The sequence below is a fragment of the Myotis nattereri genome, assembly GCF_964212035.1.
Source record: "Myotis nattereri genome assembly, chromosome: 3".
NCBI classification, from domain to species: Eukaryota; Metazoa; Chordata; class Mammalia; order Chiroptera; family Vespertilionidae; genus Myotis; species Myotis nattereri.
This window is the reverse complement of record NC_138077.1, coordinates 164,533,932-164,559,941: the sequence shown is the minus strand read 5'-3', so window position 1 is coordinate 164,559,941 and position 26,010 is coordinate 164,533,932. Positions and strand designations below refer to the sequence as shown.

Below are 26,010 nucleotides of genomic sequence, written 5' to 3'. Positions count from 1 at the left end.
ATCATACAGGTTTAAGGGAACAGACTCTGGATTATATTTGTGTTTATATAGCAGTGATGGCGAACCTATGACACGCGTGTCAGAGGTGACACGCAAACTCATTTTTTTTGGTTGATTTTCCTTTGTTAAATGGCATTTAAATATATAAAATAAATATCAAAAATATGTCTTTGTTTTACTATGGTTGCAAATATCAAAAAATTTCTGTATGTGACACGGCACCAGAGTTAAGTTAGGGTTTTTCAAAATGCTGACACGCCGAGCTCAAAAGGTTCGCCATCACTGATATAGAGCCTCCAGCTCCACACCAGAGTGAGGTGACTAGTCTCACCCCCCTACACCCACCACCAAGTTCAGTTCTGCTCAGAACTTCAGAATGTAACCTATTTGCACATAGAGACTTTGCAGATGTAATTGGTTAAGAACCTAGAGATAGAATAATCTGTGTGTGTGTGTGTGTGTGTGTGTGTGTGTGTGTGTGTGTGTGTAGGAGGTGGAGGGTGGGTGATAAATCCAACAGCAGGTGCCCTTATCAAGAAAGGAGAGAAAACATAGAGACACATAGGAAATACCTTTTAAAAGGAGGGAGAGGTTGAAGTTAGCCCCACCAGAAGCCCAGGAATGCTCAGGGCCAATAAAAGCTATAAGAGACAAGAAAGTATTCTTTCATAGAGCCTTAAGCGAATCTTGGTCCTGTCAGTAATTAGGTTATGGACTTCTGGCCTCTAGAATTCTGTTAGAATAAACTTCTGTTTTGGATTTGTTTTGTCTTGTTTATTTGTTTGTTGTTGTTTTCAAAAAAAGAGACCCGGTCTGTGATATTTTGTTATGGCATCCCTAAAAATCAACAACAACAAAACCTTTGATGTGCTGTTGAGTAAGCCACACAACTGTCTCATTTCATAATTTACAGGGATATTATGTGAATTGTATGAGATAATAACTGAGAGATACTTAGAGCAGTACTTTGCTTGACATAGACTGAATAATGAATTCTAGTTCCTACAACTATTACAAAAATACTAAGTAAATTTAAAAAATGGTTAAACTATTTTGATTTGTAAAGCATCACATTCAAATTGATAATTACTTTGTAATTTTGTTCAATTATCCATGCCACACTTAATGATATTTAATATTAAAATATTTACTATTGCTGTCAAATTATTAAAAAGAAAGTCAGACTTTAATAACAATGCAATTGTGCTTTAAAACAAAAAAAAACAAAAAACAACTCTGTCCTTAAAGTTGCATATTTCATTTCTATCAAAATATTTTCAAATGCATTTGTTAACACTAAATGCTTCCTTCCCTGAATGCAGTTTTTTCCTCTTCATGTAAGAACATCATTGGCACAATATTCTTACTTTAAGAAAATACTCACATTTCAATATAATTCTCTCAAGATTGTTTTAAGGAAAATAATAGAGTAAATGACAGAAATGAACTATCCATTGCAGTATAATTTATCATGGAGTGGTGCATACCACATCTGAAAAAGATGCAGTGTAGTAATCACTTGGAGTAGTGATAACGCATAATTGTATGCTAGTCATAAATTATAGGTGAATGGCAGTTTCAGCTAATGAGTGCCAAATAGCAGCGCAGGCCCTGGAGTGATTAGATAAGATGTGGTTATGAATGCATTTATTACTGGAGGATTACAAAGCTTTTCAAATTAGAAATGGCAGCTATGTAAATAGACACCATGCTGGAACCCTTATATCTACAGCATAAAATATCTAAAGCAGTGGTTCTCAACCTTCCTAATGCTGCGACCCTTTGATACAGTTCCTCACGTTGTGGTGACCCCCAATTTCATTGTTACAAATTGAACATAATTAAAGCCTAGTGATTAATCACAAAAACAATATGTAATTATATATGTGTTTTCCGATGGTCTTAGGTGGCCCTTGTGAAAGGGTCGTTCGACCCCCAAAGGGGTGGACCCCCAAAGGGGTTGAGAACCACTGATCTAAAGATACAGATATTTACCATGGACAGAGAGAGATGAATGAAAAGCAGAAACCAAGAACAAAATAAATCCCACTGCTGATATGCCCTTCTTCAAAAACACATCTATCAGATTGAACTCATTTCATGTCACTTTAGGAAAAAACATGTACATACCTAACTTCAGCTGTATTTGTTCTCCTCTATTATATCTTAAAATTAACTTGTGTTGCTTATCTGACATGGGAACACGTCACTCTCCACTGGCTGGCAGTATTAGTATTTGTCTCTCTAGAGAGATTACAAAATTCTACAAAAGAGCTACTACTTTATTCCCTGCTTTATAGATACTTTTTTACAGTATCTATACTGTAAAATGTTGTTATTCAGTTGTGAGTACACAAAACATAGAATTTATTCTTGTGTTACCATTTATCACTTATTGTTTCATTTCCATACAAACAACTATAAAGCTACTTTTGCCCCACTCTGTATATTCAACTAGTCCCTGTTTATACTTGAGATGCTATGAGATTTCCATATATTTTGGTACAGCAAACCCAAAAAGGTAATTTATGAGATATAACTGAGAATAGATTATTTCAGCAGTACTATTTCTTCCCTAGTTAATTCTTCACTTTAAAATATATTTTAACTCTACTTTATTGTTGTCTTTTTGTTGGAAATAGAAACTCATTTTTTCTTTGTTTTTTTTCATCACCATTTATCCCTGCTATGCCCTCTTCAACTACCACCCATCCCTCTCCCCTCCACCCTCTAATCACCACATTGTTGTCCTAGTCAATGAGTTCTTTCATTTTTTTCTCTCTTTTGCTCAATCCCTCCAGCTCTCCAGCTCCCCCTCCACAGCTGTCAGCTTGCTCTCTAGAAACTCATTTTTTTAAACTGTAGGACAAAATAATGTTTCCCCTAAAGTCTCATTTTAAGAGCGATTATAAGTTTCACTTGCTGAGGTAAGTGAACAGATGCATACATATTTAGAAATAGAGTAGCACTGGCCTTGCCACTGTGGCTCTGTTGGTTGAGTGTCACCCCGTGCAACAAGAGGTTACCAGTTCAATTCCCTGTCATGGCCCATGCCTGGGTTGTAGGTTCCATCCCTGGTAGAGGGCATGCAGTAGATAGCTGATTGATGCTTCCCTCTCACATTGATGTTTCTCTTCCTCCCTCCCTCTCCTTTACTATCTTTCTTAAAAATAAATACATTTTTTAAAAAAAATAGAGTAAAGTGGAAGATTTAAAAATATAAATTATATAGTTTTCTTTGAAATTATAATAAAATGAGAAAATGCACAAAATTAACATTTTAATTATTTTTATTTACCTACCTTTGCCCTACAGTCCTTACATGGTTTATTTTAAACTGCTTCTCTATTAGATTTATCTGACTATATTTTGTTTTTATTTGAACAAAAATAAATAGATATGTGCTAAAGTAAAAATGGCTTCTTCTGGAAAAGCTTTTATTTCTGAAAATTAACTTCAAAACTTTTTTTTTCAATAAATCCACTGTTGGCACAAAAGCTATAACATTTTTAAGATTTTTTCCCAAAAAGTGCATTTTAAAATTCTTAAGTTTAATTCAAATAAAATTTAAGTATATTCTCTTTTGGTAAATTTAATATTTCCTTGCTCAAAAATATAGAAAATGTTATAGTAGAACTTCCAGTTCTATGTGGAAGGGTTTTAGTAGTCACAATGCCATTATAACAATGAATAAAAAGCTGAAAATCAACAATTCTTTGATGCAGAAGAAAAGTGAGGACACAGAAAACTGCTGCCCAAAGATTAGACAGACAGTCAAGCAAATACCAAGAGTCATAATTTACCAGAGCAAAAACTCATGAGTAGAAACCACTGCCAAGATGGGAAAACCTGACCTGCAGTTGAAAAACTGGTAGAGGCTCAGTGCCAGTGGTCGGCAAACTCATTCATCAACAGAGCCAAATAGCAACAGTACAACGATTGAAATTTCTTTGAGAGACAAATTTTTTAAACTTAAACTATATAGGTAGGTACATTGTTATTAACTTAATTAGGGTACTCCTAAGGCTTAGGAAGAGCCACACTCAAGGGGCCAAAGAGCCGCATGTGGCTCGCGAGCCGCAGTTTGCTGACCACGGGTATAGACAAATTTGAGAGCTAAAAACTTCATGAATATCCAGTTATAGGGTGGTCCCCCACCTTTGTGAGCTTTATCTCCAGAACCCCAACCAGATTTTCATAGTAAATTGAAGAAGGAAAAATAAACAAACAAAACAAATACTGTGCTTCTATTAAGGGGAAAGAAAAAGGAACCATTTTGCAATACACCAGAGCATTCTATTCTTATAACATGGTCTTTCCTCTGGAGAAATTATTTAATCAGAACCTAATTTGCTGGGGTTTTATTAGAGTCTAACTAGCCTGGAAGAAGGGAGAAGAGAGACACCAAACTCCACCAGTCCCAATCTTCCACAAGAGAAAAGGGGAATACTTAGTTCTCACCCACTCTGGCCTTCTATATGGGAGAAAGTAAATATTCAATTCCATGCAACTCTAAATATTCTGTACCACTTATTGGAGGTGAGGGGGTAAGGGGAGACACTGAGAAGCATCTGTGAAATCAAAGTTCAGAAGTATAGTCTTACTAAAATTCTGAGGTCTAATCATAGGACTATAGAACACTTCCCACCCACCCCCAACATGTCACCACCACATTAATAGAAGCTTACTTAGAGTAATTCCTTTTATACAGTACACTAGAGGCCCGGTGCACAAAATTTGTGCACAGCAGTGTGTGTCCCTCAGCCCAGCCTGAACCCTCTCCAACCTAGGCCCCTTGAAGGATGTTCAACTGCCCGTTTGGGCCCGATCCCACTGGGCTAAATGGGCAGTTGGACATGCCTCTCGCAATCCAGGACTATTGGCTCCCAACCGATAGCCTGCCCGCCTAATTTCCCCTAACCACTTCTGCCTTCCAGCCTGATCACCCCCTAACCACTACCCTTCCAGCCTGATCGATGCCTAACTGCTTCCCTGCCGGCCCAATTGCCCCTAACTGCCCTCCACTGCCAGCCTGGTCATCCCCAACTGCCCTCCCCTGCAGGCCTGGTCCCCCCAACTGCCCTCCCCTGCAGGCCTGGTCACCCCCAACTGTCTTCCCCTGCAGGCCTGGTAGCCCACAACTGCCCTCCTCTGCCGGCCATCTTGTGTCCACATGGGGTGGCCATCTTGTGTGTTGGAGTGATGGTCAATTTGCATATTACCTCTTTATTAGATAGGTTAGGTAAAGCATGTCTGGCTACCAGATAGATTAGAAGATAGATAGATGATGATAGATAGATAGATAGATAGATAGAGGATAGAGACATAGAATACTAAAAAGCAAAAAACATACTTTGAAGAGACAGAAAAAGCATCAGATCCAGAGATGGGAGAAATGTAGATGCTATTCAAAATGATAACACCAATGATTAATATTCTTAGGGATCTAATGAGTAAAGTAAATAGCATGCAAGAACAGGAGGACAATGTAAGCAGAGAGATGAAAATCCTAAGGAAAAACCAAAAGAATTGCTATAAATTAAAAATATATAATTGCGATAAAATGATGAATGTCTTTGATGGGCTCATTTGTGGACTAAACATTGCTGAGAAAAGAATCTTTGAGCTTGAAGATCTATCAATAAAACCTCTAAAACAAAACACACACACACACACACACACACACACAAACTCACACACACAAACTCACACACACACACAGAGAACAAAAGCTAATAAAAACAGAACAGAGCCCTGACCGGTTTGGCTCAGTAGATAGAGCGTCAGCCTGAGGACTGAAGGGTCCCAGGTTCGATTCTGGTCAAGGGCATGTGCCTTGGTTACGGGCACATCCCCAGTGGGGGGTGTGCAGGAGGCAGCTAATCGATGTTTCTCTCTCATTGATGTTTCTAACTCTCTGTCCGTCTCCCTTCCTCTCTGTAAAAAAAAAAAAAAAAAAAAAAAAAAAAAAAAAATCTAAAATATATTTTTTAAAAAAAGAACAGAATATTTAGGTCACTATAGGACAACCACAAAGGTGCAGCATATTCATAATGAGAATACCAAAATAAAAAGAAATGAACAGAAAAAAAAAACTTGAAACAATAATGACTGAGAATTCCTAACACCAAACCACAGTTCAGAGAACACCAAGCAAGATAATGTCCAAAAATGAAAAAGTTCAAGGATTAAGGGTGGCATAGCATAATAATAAAGGGGTTAATTCTCTGAAAAGACATAACAACTCCTAGGCTTTGCATGCGCTTCACAACAGAGTGACAAACTGCATGCAGCAAAAATTGATAAAACTGCCAGGAGAAATAGGTGAATCCACTATCATTACTGGAAGTTTTAACACCCCTCTCAGAAATGGACACATCCAGCAGGCAGAAAATCACTAAGAACATAATTAAACTCAACAGCACCATCAATCATCTGGATATAATTAAAATCTATAGACTACCTTATCTAACAAAAAGCAGAATACACATACTTCTCAAGCTCACACAGAACATTCACCATGAGAGATCTCATTCTGAATCATAAAGAACACTGATAAAGCCCTAACCGGTTTGGCTCAGTGGATATAACATCAGCCTGCAGACTCAAGGGCCCTGGGTTCGATTCTGGTCAAGGGCATGTACCTTGGTTGCAGGCACATCCCCAGTGGGGAGTGTGCAGGAGGCAGCTGATCGATGTTTCTCTCTCATTGATGTTTCTAACTCTCTATCCCTCTCCCTTCCTCTCTGTAAAAAAATCAATAAAATATATTAAGAAAACCAAAACACTGATAAATTTTTAAAAATCTTACAATGTCTGCTTTCAGACCACCATAATATTAAAGTAGAAATCAGTAACAGAACGATAACTGAAAAAAAAATCCCCAAATACATGTCATGTAAACAATAACTTCCAATTAACATATGAGTCAAAGAAGAAATCTAAAGAGAAATTTTAAAATATATTTAATTAAATGAAAATAAAAACACAATTTATCAAAAATCTGTGAGAGGCAGAAAAAGCAGTGTTTAGAGGCAAATTTATAGCATTAAATAATATTTTAGAAAAAATAAAAGTAATAATCTATATTTCCACCTTAGGACATTAGAAAAGAGCAAATTAAATTCAAAATAAGAAGCAGAATCAAAATAATATGATTTAAATCATAAATCAATGTAATGGAAAACATAAATCAATAGTGAAAATCAATAAAAGCAATAGCTGGTTCTTTAGAATGATCAATAAAACTTATAAGCCAGGCTAACTAAGAAAAACAGAGAAACTAAATTAGTAATATCAGATATGAAAGAGGGTCTGTCACTATATATCTAATAAACATTAAAAGAATAATAAAGGATTTCTATAAGCAATTCTTTGCCTCAAATTTGATATCCTAGATGAAATGGACCAATTGTTTGCATGATACAATATGCCAAACCATAGGAAGAATTATACAATCTGAATAGGCCTGTATCTATTAAAGTAAATGAATAAATAATTAATAATCTTCCAAAACATAAAACATCTTGCTCAGATGCATTCACTGGTAAATTCTACCAAACATTTAAAAAAGAAGTTATAACAATTCTCTAGTCTCTTTCAGAAGTAAAAGTCTTAACTAATTCAATGAGGCCAGCATTATCCTAATACTAAAAACAAAGACATTACAAAAAAAATGAAGCTACAGAACAATATCTCTCATGAAGATAGATGCATAAATCCTCAACAAAATATTACTAAATTGAATCTAGCAATGTATAAAAAGAATGAATATACCATTACCAGGTTCATTTGTCCAAACTCAATGAATGACAACACCAATAATGAACTCTTAAGCACACAATGGACTTTAGGTGATAATGATATGTCAATGTAGGCCCATGAAATGTAACAAATGTATCATTCTGGTAGGGGAGTATTGATAATAGGGTGCTATTTATGTCTGGGGCAAGAACTATACAGGAAATCTCTGTACCTGCCTCTCCATTTTTACGGGAATCTATAAGTGCTCAATAAAATAAAATAAAATCTTATAAAAATAACTTTTAAGTGTCAAAAAATGCTCTAATACTTTAATTGATTTTTAAGTACTTTTCTTTGTATAAACTAATTATATACAATTTCCTTTATAAAGTGTGTAGTACTTTGTTAATCTCATTTGTCTTTATATCTCTAACATTTTTAATGTAGAACCTTGAACAGTAGTTATTCTATAAATATTTATAAAATAAATCATTTTTTATATAATGCATAACAAAATCCAACATTTGGCAAAATCTAAAATTTCAAGAAATAGAAATCTGTATCATATCTGTACTGCCCAGCTGATTGGGTTGATACCTTAAAGTTTTAAATATATGATCAACAAACTGATAATTTTCTAATTATAAAAATAAATGTGAGAGAATACAAATTTTTATCTCATACCAGTGGTATACACTCAAAATTAGAAACTAAGCTAATTTGAATGGGTCAATATAAATTTAAATATTAATAAGATGTTTAAATACTATAAAATTGTTATAAGTATAACTTACTGATCACTTTTTGTGTCTAGAAATGGTAACAAGAACTCTTTACATTTTAAATTTTAACCACAATTTCATGAGATAGGACCTGGAACCATCCTCATCATAGCCTATTCGCAGGCAGGTCACTTTTAGAAAAGAATACTTAGCAACATTTAAGACCAAGAATTTGCTGGAAACTACACGCTCCTGACTAGCCCTTAGAACATCATCATGCACCCTAAGGTAGTTGTACCATACCTGAAGCCTTCAAACTACTGTAGGGTGCCTGGAATTCTATGTCTTATGTATTTTACCACTTTTGGAATTATTTACCTAATGTCACATAGCTAAGTAATGGATGCTGTAATTCACACCCGGGTCTATCTAGCTCTGACATTGGTCTTTTCAGTCCTTTTGCTCTACTGTTTTCCATAGACATGTTGAGTAGATCTCATTGGATTGCATACCAAACGAAGTAATTTTAAATAATGAAAACAAAATATGATTTCCTCTAAATGTGTTCATATTCTAATTCCTAGAACTTGGTAATATTACTTTATTTGGGAAAAATTCCTTGCAGATATAATTAACTTAGAGACTTTGAGATGAAGGGATCATCCTGAATTACCCAGGTGCGTCCTAAATCCAAAGAGTGTCAGTGTAAGAGACAAACTCCTGGGCTTTGACAGATAGAAGAGGAGGCGGCGGATGATAATGGAGGCAAAAATCGCAGTGATGCTTCCACCAGCCAAGGAATACCTGAATGCACCAAGAGCTGGGGGAGGCAAGAGACAAAATCTCCCTTAGCGCCTTAGGATAAAGCATTGTCCTTCTGTAGATTCAATTTGGACTTTCACCCTCTGGGCTGTGAACAAATAAATTCCTGTTGTTTTAAGCCACCAAGTTGGAAAACTAATACGGATTTTCATTTTAACCCAGAAATGTTGGTGTTTGTAATCTACCATGGAGAACAGAAGGGCAAAGTGTCTTATTTAAAACATTTATCTTTAAGCAATGTTTGAAAATTACTTGGGGGAAAAAGGGGAATGATCATAATATTTTTTCCATTGCTCAGCAAAATGAATATCACAGATGATAAACAGCCAAATGTGTACTAAAATATAAAATAATGAATTTTCATCTTTACTTGGAAGGATATGCACAGAGCATAAGCACAGGGTATTAGAAACGAAGAGGATGCCCTGAAGAGACTGCCTGGTCCCAGGGTGGATACATTACATTGCCTGTTGCTTCTTGTGCCTGCAATACTAACTGGACAATCTATTTTTTTTCTCTTATTTTTTTTCTTCCCTTTTCTTTTTTCTTCTTTCCTTTTCCTTCCTTCCTTCATTTCCTTCCCTTTTTTTTTGAGCACTCTGGGAGCCCATCCCCATGTTCATGCTGCATTTGCATTTGTTCATTCATCGTGCAAAAAAAAATTTTAACAGAGGAATTTATTTTTTTACAGAAGGCAGTCAAGGAAGTAGGTTACTTAGGAAAGCAGTCATCTCTACACACCTGGCGCTCTTTATCTTCTCACTGCAGACACTCACACCACTGCCTCAGAAACCCATGAACATTAACCACATGCCCTCGGGATATTCAGTACTATTGATTCTGACATGCTGATTTTCTCTATGAAATTGTTCACTATCTGTTCGATATTAACAGTAGGTAAGCCAAAATAGGTTAGGCCCTGAGTAATAACATGTATGCTTATCTGAGTAAATAAAATGAATAATGAATAAAGTCATAATCATGATTCTACACTTGGAGGATATCAAATGAATTTATTTATAATTTTTAGAGTATATTATTAAAATTAAGGTTTCTTTTTTTGAGCTTTTCATAGATTACTAAATTAAACTATTTTAATAATATAATTATTCATATAAAATAGTCCACAAAGTATGATGAATATAATTAAACACACACATTAGTTTTGAATTGAGCACTAATGAAAAAATGATAAAAAATTAATGGGGAATAGGCATATCTCTTGATTTGCTTGCAATATTTAAAAATTATTTAAGGGCAAGTTTTTCTGAATCTTATATGACTAATAAATCTTTTCATTTCAAAATTAGTCTGTTTTATATCTGATTATATATTAATTATTTTGCAAATGTCTACATCTGAATTCAGTTACTCAACATCAGAGATTAGCATATCTTGCTTATTTCATAAATATGAAAGAATAATAGTTATATCTTAATCATAATGTTTTACCATCTTTTATTCAAGTCCCCACTGAAATTAACAGAAGCTTTAATTAGCTCAAGATTAACTCAAGACTGAGAAGTAATGATTTCATCTTGTGTCAGTGTTTCCTTCAGTAATGTTCTTAACTGTCCAGTTTGGCACTCACAGAAAAGACTTCATGCTAATATGAGTCTAGTGGAAAAGCCTACATTTGGAGAAGACATACCAACCCTTTTTTTCAGTCATAGTTCTGAATTTCAGAAGTAGTTATATTCCACTATATACACGTTGAATCACTTATTGAATAAGCATTACAAATTTCAAAGAGGAATTCCTACTTTTCCTAAGAATCACATAAAGAAGAATCTTAAATGTATTTCTATGGCAAGGCAGAATACAGTCAACATAATTTTTAAAGTAGAACAAGTAATGTAAGCTTAGTCTTCAGGAGGTATGGGGGAGTTGAAAGTGGCTCTGTTCTTTCTGGCACATTTCTTCTCATTACTTTTGCCTTCTTATATTTATTTTTCTCTTCTTCACAATGTGTCTAATATACTCTACTGAAGATATGTCTTAGAACCTTAACATACTGCAATTTAATGAAGTACAGATAATTAGAATAAGAAGGATATGGAACAGGAGCAATAGTATGTCACTGTTATCTACTGATCTTCTGTCCCATTTTTCATGCAAAATTTGGAAATCAGTAATATTTTTAAAGTGGAGTCTGACCGTACTTTTCCAAGAGCTCCTACATCTGTGCAATGAAATCAACATAGGCATGAGGTAATATTAGGTAATTGTCAGAAATTTTCATTAAAACATATTCTATGCAGAAGAAAATATCTCTGACATCGAACCTGGTCTTTTTCACTCTACTGAACGGAGTCCTAATTGAAGATCCCTATTAGCCATGTGATTGGAGGCAAGTCCCTTAAGTTCTCTGTGGCTCAATTTCTTCCCTATAAAACTAATATTTCAGTTGGACTAGGTAATCTCTAAGATCCCTTCCAGTTCAAAACTTATAATTATTAGGTTTATTTTATCATCCAGTCAAATTCACCTATCATTTTGAGAAGAGAATATCAATAAATTTAATCACCTGATATTTGGAAAGAGAAAACTACTTATTTCCAGTTTCTCCCAATTGCATAGCTCTTAACTATCTTGTGTGGTTACCACCCTGCACAAAGCTTGAAATACAATAGGTACTCAGTAAATATGTTTTTAACACATTGAGTCTCTATTAGTGCTCCAGCATTGGGCTCCATAACCACATTTATTATGAAAACAGAATAGCTTACATAGTAGACTCATGCATAAGCCAAAAACTAGAATAAATTAATCTAAAACAACCCAAAGGGACATTTATATTTTCCTGTGTTTTGGTTTTGGTTTTGTCTTCACTTCAAGAACTCACATTATCACATCATAACTTTGAAACACAGTTATGAGATTTCATCCAAAAATAAAACATTGATGCAATTTGGATCCCATCCGCTTATATAATATGGGTGTGAATGAACAGCTAAAAGGATAATGAGGGGGAGCCTTTGACAGTCCTCTGAAATTTCAGGGCTATTGTTTTATTTTATGATTTACTGGAATATTTTCTTTGAATATGCATACTTCATAATGCATTAGATTCAGCCAGAGAGTTTCCATTTCATTTAATTTTAACACCTGATAAGTGAATCTGATTGAGGGAGCCTGGCTGGTAGCTATAAGAGCTGGCAGAATTTTCTTTTTTTTTGGGGGGGGGGGTGATCTCAACTGTAAACAATTATCTCTAAGTTTTTGGGAATGAGTACAGTTTTTTAAAAAGTTACTTTTAAAACAAAATTCTTTCTGAGATGGTAAGAAAAAAAAGAAATTTTATTGTTCAAATTTCTTTTTACAATTCGTTTTTAGCCTTTGCACTAAGACTTTTTCGATTATCTGCTGAGATGTGGGAGAGTTAGATAATATCGAGGCTTCATGTCTCAGAATGAAATAACTGAAACTTGTTCTGCAGTTTATATGCATGCTGTGAACTATTTAAGGATTTTAAATACACACCTAGATTGGAGCTATTCAGTTCTCCTTGGAAATAATGAATCACGTACATTAGCATTGTGTACATTATGGAGGTAACAATAATGTTTAATGACTTTTGGATTTTGTTTTTGTTTTTTGTTTTTGTGCTTTGGGGAGGGTTTTTTTTTTTTTTTTTTTTTTTGCATCTAGTGAGCAATTTCCCATTAACAAGTAATTTGTTACATTGTTGTTACCTGGTTCTTTCAATTTATAGAAGAAATGAGAATTTCAAGAGAAGTGAGTAAAAAAAATACAATAGAGCATAAAAACCTACTTTTCAAAAATGAAATCTCTCTTTCTTTGGGCTTTAAAAATTCAAACTAAAGACTACATACAAATATGGGCTGATTTTGAACCTATAAATATACAAGTTCAATATAAATCAATAATCATATGAATTTACATGACTTTTTTTTCTTCTAAGCACTTTGAAAATATCACCCCCCAAACAAATATCTCATTAATCCTTACCAACTCCTGGCTTGAAAGGGTAACATTCTTTTATACTGATACTAAAGGCCCAGTGCATGAAAATTTGTGCACTTGGGTGGGGGCAGGGGGGAGGGGGGCGGGGAGGTGTCCCTCAGCCCAGCCTGCGCCTTCTTGCTGTCCAGGACCCCTCAGAGGATGTCCACCTGCCAGCTTAGGCCCGCTCCCAGGGAGATCAGGCCTAAGCCATCAGTCAGACATCCTTAGCGCTGCTGAGGAAGAGAGGCTTGTGGCTGAGTGGAGCTCCCCCTATGGGAGCACATTGACCACCAGGGGCCAGCTCCTGCGTTGAGCATCTACAGCCTGTTGGTCAGTGTGCATCATAGCAACCAGTCATTCCTGGTCGTTCCACCATTAGGGTCAGTTTGCATATTACCATTTTATTATATAGGATTTGGCATAGCATAGAAAACATAGCATTTTTATGGCTCAGTACAGCCACCTAGAATCCCAGCTTCTTTAATTTTAGTTCATATCTTTCTTCACGCCCAGCCAATGTGGTTTAGTTGTTGAACACTGACACAAGCACCAAGATGTCACAATTTGATTCTGGGTCAAGGAACACACCCCAGTTACAGGATCTATCCCTGGTGGGGGTGGGGGGGTACAGGTGGAATCCCATTGATATTTCTCTCTCATCAATGTTTCTCTCTCTCTCCCCCTCAATCTCTCTAAAATCAATAAAAATATATTTTAAAAAATACTTTTTCACAAAGAAACAAGTGATTCCCAAACACCCGAGTCCTGTTTTCTAGATCCTTTCCTGGTTTCATGAAGTAAACAACTGTATCTACGACTTCCTTCAACAATTCCACAATGCTTTTCTCATCGCAATACATACAGCAGGGGTTCGATAAATGTTGACTAATTAACTTGAAGCAGACTGCAGTGTTTGGATACCTGTAAAACTCCAACTGGATTCAGATACTCAGATAGAGGGACCAACAAAGCAAAATGATTTCATTAAACTAAGTTCAATTAGACAGTGCCTGCCACAAAGATTAATGAGTATAGCAATACATACAAATAAAGCATAATTCACCAAAGCCTATTTCTGAGGAGAAAAATCATTAAAAGGCTAAACACACAAGATCAAGAAAATCTTCCTTGTATCAGGACAGATGGAAAGATAGATGCATTCTACTTCACTTATGTACAATTCATGGGAATAATTCTCCTCCAGGAACTCTCTTTGGTGTTCATGTGACTTTGCATCTTTGTAGTTCTTATAAATCCTGTACATTAAACAAAATCTTGCACATGCTAGTTGGATTTGCTAAGTTTAGCTAATGAATGTTTTTTTTAAAAACTATATTTAATAGTTTAATCATAGAGAAAACAGCATGAAGCATAATCATTTGTTAATGATTAAGATCACTTTGCAATTGAAATTATTTAGCCGATTGTAGTCTATATCTGCAATGACTTAGAAAGAAATACTGATTTATAGTTAAACTCAAATTATTAAAAGTATTAATAGTTATACAACTTACTGAAAACTTATTTTAAAATTGCTATTAAATATATCAATTTTACTTATATGATGACATAAATAATTCTACATAATGATATTTGGGAAATGAAGTCGTAGAAAACACATTTCTTTTCCCAAGGCAAAAATCAGATTAAGTAGCTATTTTTCAATCTAGTAACAAATAAAATAGGATTTTTTTTTTTTAACTACCATCACTTACTCCTCTGGGCCATGTAAGGGAGAGGTACATCTGCAGTTGCAGAGCAGCGCATAATTCACCACCTTCCAAAAATGTCTGCATCCTCCACAGGAGCCATGCTTTCATCAGTCTTACTTTAAGTAATGTGGACGAGGGGCCACATGCTGACCCGACAAGCTCAGGGGAGGCCTGCAGGGCAGTCTTGCAAACTCAGAGACCTAAAGTAACCACAAAGGATGGTCTGAAATTAAACTTTAAAAGCAGTTATGGTGGGCAGTTACATCCTAGGCTGGTATCTTCACTGAGAAGGTCAACCTTTACCTTAACTGAGCGTATCTGTCTTTTTGCCTCTATAATAACATACCCTTGAAACGTCTAGGTTAGCAGTTCTCAACCTGTGGGTTGCGACCCCTTTGGGGGTTGAATGACTCTTTCACAGGGGTCGCCTAAGACCATCGGAAAACACATATATAATTACATATTGTTTTTGTGATTAATCACTATGCTTTAATTATGTTCAATTTGTAACAATGAAAATACACCCTGCATATCAGATATTTACATTAGGATTCATAACAGTAGCAAAATTACAGTTACGAAGTAGCAACAAAAATAATTTTATGGTTGGGGGTCACCACAACATAAGGAACTGTATTAAAGGGTCGTATTAGGAAGGTTGAGAACCACGGGTCTAGGTAACTTGTAACCTCCTTTCCTGGAGCCCCTGGGGCACAACCAAATGTGCTGGGCAAAGGACAGAGACCACAAATTCCTTCATTTTCATGTTAATTGTTCCTGCACCCACCTAAGTATGTGTCCATCATTTTACTTTTTATCCAGTCCCAGGGGTTTCCCCTGCTTTGCTTTTTCCCACCTCCTTAATCTATCACCAATGATTTCATGTAACCCACCTATGTCCCTCCTTCGATTGCAAATGTATAAATACAAATGTAACCCGTCATTCTCTGGAGCATTATCTCAATTCATTGAGGTTCTGCTTTGAGGTTCTGCTTCCGGGCATATGCCAACAGTTTGGCTCAAATAAACTCACAAAAATTCTTTACAGGTTTCAATGTTTTTTTTGTTTTATTTTTACATTAACAGTAAGTAGAATCAAATGAAATACACTTTACACTTCTGCAAATGCTCTTAGTAAGTCTTTGGGCAGCTTTCTGAACAACCAGAGACTCAGAAAGAAAAGGCCTATTTAGAGTAAATGAGCCCTGGCCTGTGTTCCCAGTGGTTAGAGCGTCAGGCCTTGCACTGTAGGGTCACAGGTATAATTCCTGGTCAAGGACACATACCTGTATTGCAGGTTCAATTCCCAGCCCTGGTAGGAGGCAGCCAAACGATGTGTCTCTCTCACATCAATGTTTCTCTCTCTCTCTCTCTCTCTCTCTCTCTCTCTCTCTCTCTCTCTCTCTCTCTCTCTCTCTTCATTCTCCCCTTCTACTCTCTCTAAAAAGCAATGGAAAATTTTTATCCAAAAAAAGAAAAAAAAGAAATGAGTGTGTTCCATAAAGGGAGGTTGAACAATGTGCAAGTCATGCATATGTGTTCACAAATATAAAACCAACTGATTCCAATAGCAATGCATACAGATAAGTAATTGGAGTAAACTCCACTTTTATTACAATTTATTAGTTCATTTTCCTATCTATAACTTTAAAATGTAGTCAAGAAATTAACCAAATGTGATTTAAAATATTCATGAAATTCTGTGAGTCATAAAATCATGATGTCAAGGGAGTATCAATGCTTTCATTAATCCAGCTATGATAAAATGTCTCTTTGAAATATTTTGTGTCATTGCATTCTGTTGATGTAAATCTAGCCCTGAATACAAGCTTTCAGAATTTAAACTTTGCCCTTTCAGTTACCTCCATGCCACTTTTTGGATCTCTTCTCTCTTTCCATTCCTTTCCTTTGTGCTGCATCCTGCCCACCCACAGCAATGTTATCTTAACTTTCACTGGTTCCACAGCTCAGTCATCACCTGTTGTGTACAATTCCCTGATGGTTCTATTGCTTAACAGAATAGTTATTCTGTTGAATTAACTGTTAACATCCATTTTTCTCACTTGTAAAAGTAACACAGCCATGATGGAACATTTGGTGACTATAGAGAAAAACTATAAAATTTAAATCTGTATAATGTTATGTAGGTTCTAGATTTAGACTACTTTTTTTTGGATTCTAGTGGCATTAGACAAATAATGTAACCTCTGTTATTCTCAGTTGGATCATCTACAAGATAGGCATAATAAGTCTTACTTCATGTAGTCATGGTGAGAAATAATTGAAAGAATCTATATGAAGTGAATATCAGAACACCTTACATATAGTAAGAGTCCAGTAAATGTCCTATAATTAATTTTCAGAAAAAAAATCCTGATATTTTAATAGCAATATAAATATTTTCAATCACAAAAACCCGAATTCTCAGTTAGTCTTTGCTGCTTTCTAGGTACATAAACTTAAGCAAACTTTTTAATAACAAAAATAATGATATAAAAGCAATAGCTAGTTCATATACAGTACTTACTATGAACAAACATTTTATAAACCTTTTATGTATATAACAACCAAATCCTCATAGCAATCACAGGCAATAAGTACTGTTATTATTCCCATTTTACAGATGAGAGTCTGAGGCATGAAGAGGTTAATCACCTGAAATCACTCAGCTAGAAAGTGAAACCTTATGCTAGAATTTGAACTCAGGATCTGAGTTCTGAAACTCTGTACCACATTACATCAATCTCTGTGAGCTTCAGATTCCTCTTTTATATTATAAGAAAAGTAATCTCTCTCCCACAGGCAAAATCATAATCCTAAGTACAAATCAACAGAAATTACAATAATTTGTGAAGTATGGCAAATACCAAAGTCTTTGGAATACTGTAATCATATGAAGATGGGTTGGATTTCTCTTGAACTTCCTCCCCTCATTGTACCTTTCAAATTGTGAAGACATTTCCCTACAATTCTGTATAATAAAAATATCCAGAACATTGTGGTAAGCACTTTATGTGTTATAGTTCATTTAATCTTCATAGGGTTGATGTACATGAGGAAACTGAATTGTAGAGAGAGATAAAATTACTTGCCCAAGGTTAAGACACAGATAAATCTCTGAATTAAGATTGAAGGTGGGCAGCCTAACACTAGATAGAGTCCACAAAGCCACGTTATTTTTTCATAGTTTCTATAGGAAATGGAAGGAGTGTATTCATGCCCTGGATGTTTCCTTCAATGGCTTTGAAAATGTATAGACAAATATATTAAATTTCACATATCTACAGTTTTATGGTATCTATATATAACCATAGAGTAATGCACAGAAAAGAAGCGAAAGCACTTTATCTATTTGAATCTATTACGCATTCCATTTATTTTACATCAGTGACTCCCCAGACTATCTATAAAATTTGGGGATTTGATAGACTTGTCTATTCACTCTCTAATTGGTAGACAACCTGCATGGCTTCACCATACTTGGAAGTGCATTATACTTGATGAAATCATTTTCTTCAACCACCAGGGTTTCTCATGTTTGAAATGAGGATAACTTTACTCATGAGAAGAAAATTGGAAAAGAGAGCACTTGAAGTACATTAGCTGAGAGAATATATAAGAAAAGACTGTTAAAGGGAAAGGAAGACAAAAATCTTTAGTACACATAAAACTAAAAAATGCTCACATATTTATATTTATTTGTTCTCCAATCTCATCTAAAAAGACATAGCTAATTAAATTTGGTTTCACTGTGTGAGAATTCTATCCAAGGCAGAGTAATTGTTTTTTATCATTTCATAAAATAATTCTTAGCTACTAAAAACATTTAAACCTCTAAATCCAAGATATTTATCACTAGCTTAAAATTGGGCTTCAGGCCTTAACAACAGCTGGTAATTCATCTACCAGATATATTCCACATGATAGTGCATTATGAGATTTTAAAGGAAACATTTGTCTTGGCTGAGTGAATGCTAGAAAGTTTTATTTTCCAGTTTTTTGGGACCCTACAACTCAGTAACACTAAGATCCCCTACCACATCTGGCCTGCCCTATGGACTAGTCTTTATCTTATGCTTCTCCCTTATCCCCTTTTGCAACTTTCCTGCTTTCCCACTTGGTCCTGCTCATAACCCCCACACCCCTTATATTCTCTCCTCCAAGAACATATACCCAATTCCAGAGACATGCAGAGGCTCACGATGTTGACCAATGGAATAAAAATAGTCTAGTAGGACTGTGGATGTTTCACAATAATTTCTAAGTGCCTGTCTCTCTGGACCACCCATTGTATGACAGCCCCTCCCTTGACATCATGACCTACCCTAGGTGTCTTCACTGGACTGTATCAGATTTGCAGACCCCACTCCCAACCAGCTTCTTTGAAGTTCTACTTTCCAGTAATTCCCCTGTCAGAGATTGTTCAGGGTCCTCCTGTCATATGACATTTTCCTATCAATGTCCTTGAGACCAGAAAGGGAAGGGTAATTCTACTGTAGGAGGAAAATACAAAAACTAAATAGTATTACAATGGTCTGTGAAAATAAAAAAAAATTGCAATGTCTACCTTGATATTGATATTTTAAGGGAGAAACGTTTAACTCAAGGGTTAAGTGCTTTAAAAGCAAAATGTTGTGAGCAAGAGGTTGTCTGGAAGTGGCATTCCTGTGCAGTCTTGAGAAACAATCTGCTTAGAAAGGAACTGCCTTGCTTTTTCAACAGGATGGCCTCATCAGACGCTAGAATTCCTCAGGAGTTCATGTCCAGTTCTCTCCTGGACCTACTTAATCCTGCTTGTTCTGCAACCTTCATTTACTGCATCCAGATAAAAGGGACAAGATGTAAAATAGCAAGTGGTGAAAGAGTTACTACAGTGTTGAAATCAAGGCCTGGTGTTAGCTTCATGTCTGGCCTACAGAAAAGAGATAAAGAGACAGGCAGGAGAGAGAGCGGGAAGCAACAGCTATCAGGGAGCAATGCAAACCACTCACATGACAGTGATCTATGGAGAGGGTAGATGGAGGGGGAGTCAGTGCAAACATAAGACTAAATATCGTCAACCCAATAGCCCACCACTGAGTAAAGAAAGGGAGGGCAGGCACAGAATGCAGGGCACTGACCCTCCCTGACTGCTGCTGGAGCGTGAATGTACCTAGCGGTGCTCAATGAGCCAATTTATTTGAGTGCACAGGATAGAGCACACTGGAGAAGACACCACAGAAGCACATTCCTCTTGAAATTTCAGCTACCATTGAGCAGGGGAGGGGGGATAAACACCCCCATTTGTGGTACAAAAGGGAAAAATTACAGCTATTCATGGCCCGGGGAAAATCTCTAGAATATTATTATGAATTGAGGAAATCAGGAGATTTTTATAAAATCTGCTTTATTAAAGCCATTTATTTCTGACTCTCTTCTTAGTTCCTTTTGTATACAATTAACTCAGTGAAAGGATGCGGATGAGTGTAAAACAACATTGCCACATGGAATTTGAAAGAGTCGTCCTGAAAGGATGCTTTGGGGGCTGATCAAAACCTCATTTGGAAATTCATCTCCAGCTTTAAGTCTCTAATAAAGACAGACACTGTTTCTTGTTCCCTAAGACCACTTCCAGGCTACAGATGGGCATGCAGAGGAGGGGCCTTTGCCCTCTTCATCCCTAGGGAGTTCATGCCAGGCAAAGGTTTGTTTTTGGTCGCTAAATTCCCTAAGAGAGATGAGTCTTCCATCCAACACACAAAGGATAAAGCCCCAGGCATAGAATAAAGGACAGAAGAAAAAAAAAAAAAAAGGTGTTCTGGGGATGATATGAAGAGTAAAAGAAGATAAGATAAAAGGGAAAAGAGAATTATAAATGTTTCAGGTGAGGGAAATATAAAATGAAAGAAGGTATAAAATTCAAGAGGGTAAAATAAAAGAGGGAGAAGAGTACAGTGTTAAATATACATGTAACAATAGTGTACACACAACGAAAGTCTATTATCAAGAACCATGTGGCTTAGAGGACTCACAGAGAATGAAAACTTGCTATAGTTTTATGTGGCTTGATTAAAAATAAAATGGCTATGATAAAGTAAATGAACATATATGATTTGGAGCACAAGGGGATTCTACATATCCATGTCTCATTCCTGGATCATCAACCATACCTGGTATCACATCTTATCTCTTTGTGCTAAGTACTGCCATATTTAGAAGTCCACTTTTTTTTAATTGCTTAAACTATTACAAAGAGTAGTACATATGTCTCCTTTTTTCCCCCCTTGACCTTCCTCCGGCCTCCCCTACCCGCCCCCCCCCCCCCCCCCCGTGTCTTGTGTCCATTGGTTATCTTGTAACACATATTACTAGCCCAGTGTGAATTAATTTGGGAATTAGAAACAGAATATTGGGGTTGGGAAGTAAAATAAGATAGAAGTGGCTGGCATAGCAGGAAAAAAAAAATATGAAGTTAAAGTACCGAAAATACACAGAACTGTCATTCTTTGTCCTGTGAGTCATAAAGGAGGGACTGAACATGTGGGATGAAGATTCACAATGCAAGACATTGGGCTCTATCATGCTGGGTGTAAAAACGCCTTCTGTGCACTAGGGAAGGTTTGGGGAGATACATAAGACTAAGAAAGCAAAGTAATGTTGTTACAAAGTGTTTGTGTGTGTGTCTGTGTTTTCATCTTTAGCATCCAAATTACTCTGTTTCTCTGGGGCTACCAAATGGCAGGAAGAGTAAAATCTAAATGCCTGGAGGTAGATGTTGAAAGAGTAGGGAGAGGGAATGAAAAGATGTGAAATGCTGAGGACCTGTTTACATCTAAACAAATTTGCCTAGCTGATCCTGCAGGAGTGTACATAGAGGTGATATGAGTCCCAAAGCACATGTAAACCTAAACACATGTTAACCAGCTGTCCTCTTCCACAGATGTTCAATGAGAACAAAATAAATTAGATCAACATTTAAAAAATGCATCCAGTAGCTATTTGCCCAGGGAAACAAGACAAGTGGCTATTTCAATAGTTGATGTACCAGGTCAGAATACTCAATATATGATAAAAATTAATGAGCCAGTAAGTGATCCAGCTGCAGATCTGATCAATTCAGCAACTGCATTCTGTGTTGCCTAAGTAGAACAAATGAGTAATGGCATTTTATGGCATGAGCTTATATAACTGCAAATATTATTAATGATTTTAATCCATCTTTAAAAATGACCCAAGTCCATTTAAAAAAGATCCTTCCAGCATGATCATTCTGTCAAGTTGGGGGAAATAAAGCCTCACCATAAATTGCACCGGTAAGTATATTACTGAAATCACTACTAAGTATTTCTACTAAATTGTATTGGTCAGAATATTTCTAACAAATTTAACAACTAAAAGCCTCTATTTTTCTTTTATAAAATATAAAGCAGAATAAAGAAGACATTGGAATAATTTTGCATCACAGCTTTCACATTTGTTACTCTCTCAACCAAAACTTGTGTAGATTTTCTCATTTATATACCATTGCAATTCTTGTTCTCCAATCACTCATCATATGTAAATCTTAATGCATTTCTAAATAGCCTGGCTGTTTTCTCTGAACCTTTTTGATCTCTAATATGCCTTAAAATGAAATAATCTAACTTGGACCATGTACAATGGGGATGCATCATTTGATATGGAGTCATTATATCATTTTACTATTAAAGGTTTTCCTTTTCCTTGTGTGCAAAGTGCTTTTGTTATTAACTACTGAGCTGCAGTAGAAAAGTGTCTTCAGTATCTGCAGTACTACGTTCCTTACAGAATTCAAAAGGTTGCCATATAGTTTTAATAGTTTAATCTACAAAAAAACAGGTCAGATTTATAAAAGCTGTTCATCTTATATAGACAAGTTGAATTCCATCTGTCATACTCACCTGATTCCTCAGAATGCTTCAAGTTTTTTGAAACATCTCATTATTGGTTAATATCAGTAAACAAAAACACTACCTTTTTCTATGGTATATACATAGATTTTTCATAGACATATTCATATTTGTATAAGGGACAATTAAATAGAGAGTTATGTATCTTGGTAACCTTTTTATGATCCCATCCTCTCTTTATAAGGGGCATCTAAATGTGTGATATCAATAACAATTATGGTATGCTGGAAAATTGCAGTTCCTAGCTATAAAATGCATGCCAATAAATATATTTCTATATTTGATTTACATAAACAGGAATAATAATGTGGGTACCCATCATTTATCACTGGTAAAATGATAACTTAGTAAAATTATGAAACATCTGTCTTCTAGAACAACCCTGGCCTACAAAATCCATTGATTATATTACTAATTTTGGAAAATGCATCCTAGGTATTCTCTAATATCATCTCTAATATTTGCCAATTTTCATCAAAAGACTTAACTAATCCCCAGGCCTCTGTTCGTGTCACTCTGAATTTTGTTTCTGAGAAAGCTCAACCCACAAACACATTTATATAACTTTTTCTTAAATGATGACTCTCATATTCTCCATCTACAGACCCATATGTATAATTAATGACTAAATGATCACAGACACCTCAAATTTAATGTCTTCAAAACTGAACTCTTTTTCCCTGTACCAATCCTGCATGCTTTCTTGTAATCCCTATCTTTGAAAATGATATCCTATAACCCAAGACAGAAACCTGAGTGCTATCCTAGATGTCTGTGTCTTATTTATTCCCTGCCCTACCTCTTACAGCATGCAAGTTCTTTGGCTGAAGTCATCATAAATTCTTGCTGGCTATTTGCAATAACTTCCTAGTTGACTTTCTCACCTCCACTCTTCTTTCCCTGAAATCTACCTCTGATGTTTTGTCAAAGTTAGCTCACACGTTGCAAAGCTCCCCTCCTTCATACTCATTATTATTATTATATAATGGATCTCTTATTTTTAGGATCACATATTTTATCATCATCCGTCCCAATCTCAGCTCCTGGCACAACTCTCTTCCCATTCAGCCTCTCCCACCAATAACAAACACATCCTTTGGTTAAGCCATAGAAAATGCATTGATTTCCTAAACAGGCCACATTTTATGCCTCTGTAACTTAGCTAATGCTAGTGCTGGGATGTTCTAACCTCCTCTTCATCTGAAGAATATTAACTGGTTTATGAAACTTCTACAACTTAGCTGCCACTCCTCTGGGGACACTTTCCTACCTTCTTCACTCTCTCAGCAACTTATGTTTACTTCTATCAAAATGCATTTTTTTTTAAATTCTCACTCTCACTAATAATTGTTTGTCTATTTAATCTAGATTGTGAGTTATTTGAAAACACTAAGTTTGCCAAACTATATCCTAAACCTAACATATTATAGGTCTTCATGAGATGTTAGTGAATGAACAAATGAGTATATAGTACTACTATATAGAGAATATTATTGTCTATATATTATTGATACAGATAAGATAAGTTGTTCTTGAAGAATGCTATTAATAGCATGATATTATTATTTAGAATTTATATACATATATGTTTACAGTAGAAATTAAATTATTAGCAACAATTCAAGAAAATATAAAAATAAATGTAAAATGAAAAAAAAGTCTTTAAATAAAAAATACTATAGGACTCCAAATCTTGAACTACTAAAATTTTCTTAAATATGTGAAAGCATCACTAATGTATGGTCTTCCTTAAGACATCTATAATTACATGTCTAAACACATGACCAGTAGAAATATATTGCCAGTCACATATGTAGCTACTTTGAGGAAACAGTGAAAAGAAGCATGTGAAGTTATTATCATTATTTTTAAATATACTTTTATTTATTTCAAAGAGGAAATAAGAAGGAGAGATAGAAAATCAATGATGAGAAAGAATCATTGATTGGCTGCCTCCTGCACATTCGCACAACCCAGGCATGTGCCTTGACTGGGAATTGAACTGTGACTTCCTGGTTCAGAGGTGTATTCTCAACCACTGAGCCAGACCAGCCAGGCTATTTTTATTAACACTTTACTTAATTTAATACTTTTTAAGTATCATTTCAAAATCTAATCAATATAACATTTTGATGATATATTATACAAATATTTTTTGATACTAATCTCAAAATCTATTGTAAATTTCATAGTTATAGCACATTTCATTCAGGACAGATGCAAAAATAAGTGTTTAATAGCCAGGTGTGGCTAATGGCTACTGCATTGGTAAGTTTATAAGAACTGTGAGGTTAAAATTCACTCCATGGCAAATCAGTTAGACTTCAGCTCTGAATGAAATCTGAATTAGGCTAGGAAAATTAGTTTTTGTTTGGTTTTAAGTAGTAACTATGACCAAAGTAAAGTTTACATCACTTTAAAGAAATTAACCTAGAGTGTATCTTCCATAGAAAATAAGGATGACTCCCGAAGTGTAGCTGGGGTTTCCTTGTCACTATCATAAGGAACGCCAAATGAGCAAAACACACCAACTGCAGACTTGAAAGCAACGTATGGAGGGCCAGCTTGCTCTGCCAGAGATTTCCTGAGGCAGGTTTTTATGCAGCACATGATTTATTCTATGAAGAAAAACTGTTCGGCAGGTGACTTTATGGACAAATCTGGTGCGGCTAATTCTGGCAGTTCACACTCTTCTCAACTGAGGACTTTTAGCTTCCATCCCCTAGTCATTGCCCTGAGTCAAGCTCCACATTATTATAATACTATGTATCCCCTAATAACTCCCTTAGAATGACTAAAAGAAGTTTTCAGGCAGAAAAGTAATTCTTTGAAGCAAGTGAGAATGGTGTAATGGCCAGAGCACAAAGAAGAGAGTTAACAGAGTTAATTTCTGGCTAAAGTTGCCCACTGACTGACAATGTAGGCAAGCCAGTTAACTTCTCTGTGCCTCACTCTTTACACATGGCTAAACTTGGGAAAATAATGCCTCCTCTATTTACCTGACCAAATTTACTTATAAAAATAATGTCAACTGTAAGACTCAAATCTCCAAAAAGCCAAACATTACATTAAAATGGGTTGTTTTATTAAGATAAGCATTGTCATTATTTTTAGTGAGATAGTGAAAGTTGAAGA

General features: G+C 35.5%; 1 protein-coding gene across 4 annotated transcripts in view; it reads right to left on the bottom strand.

Annotated features, from left to right (window-relative positions):
* The window catches only part of NEGR1 (neuronal growth regulator 1), an 877,124-nt gene that overhangs the window by 577,177 nt on the left and 273,937 nt on the right, over positions 1 to 26,010 (bottom strand). The gene's annotated exons all lie outside the window — the stretch shown is intronic.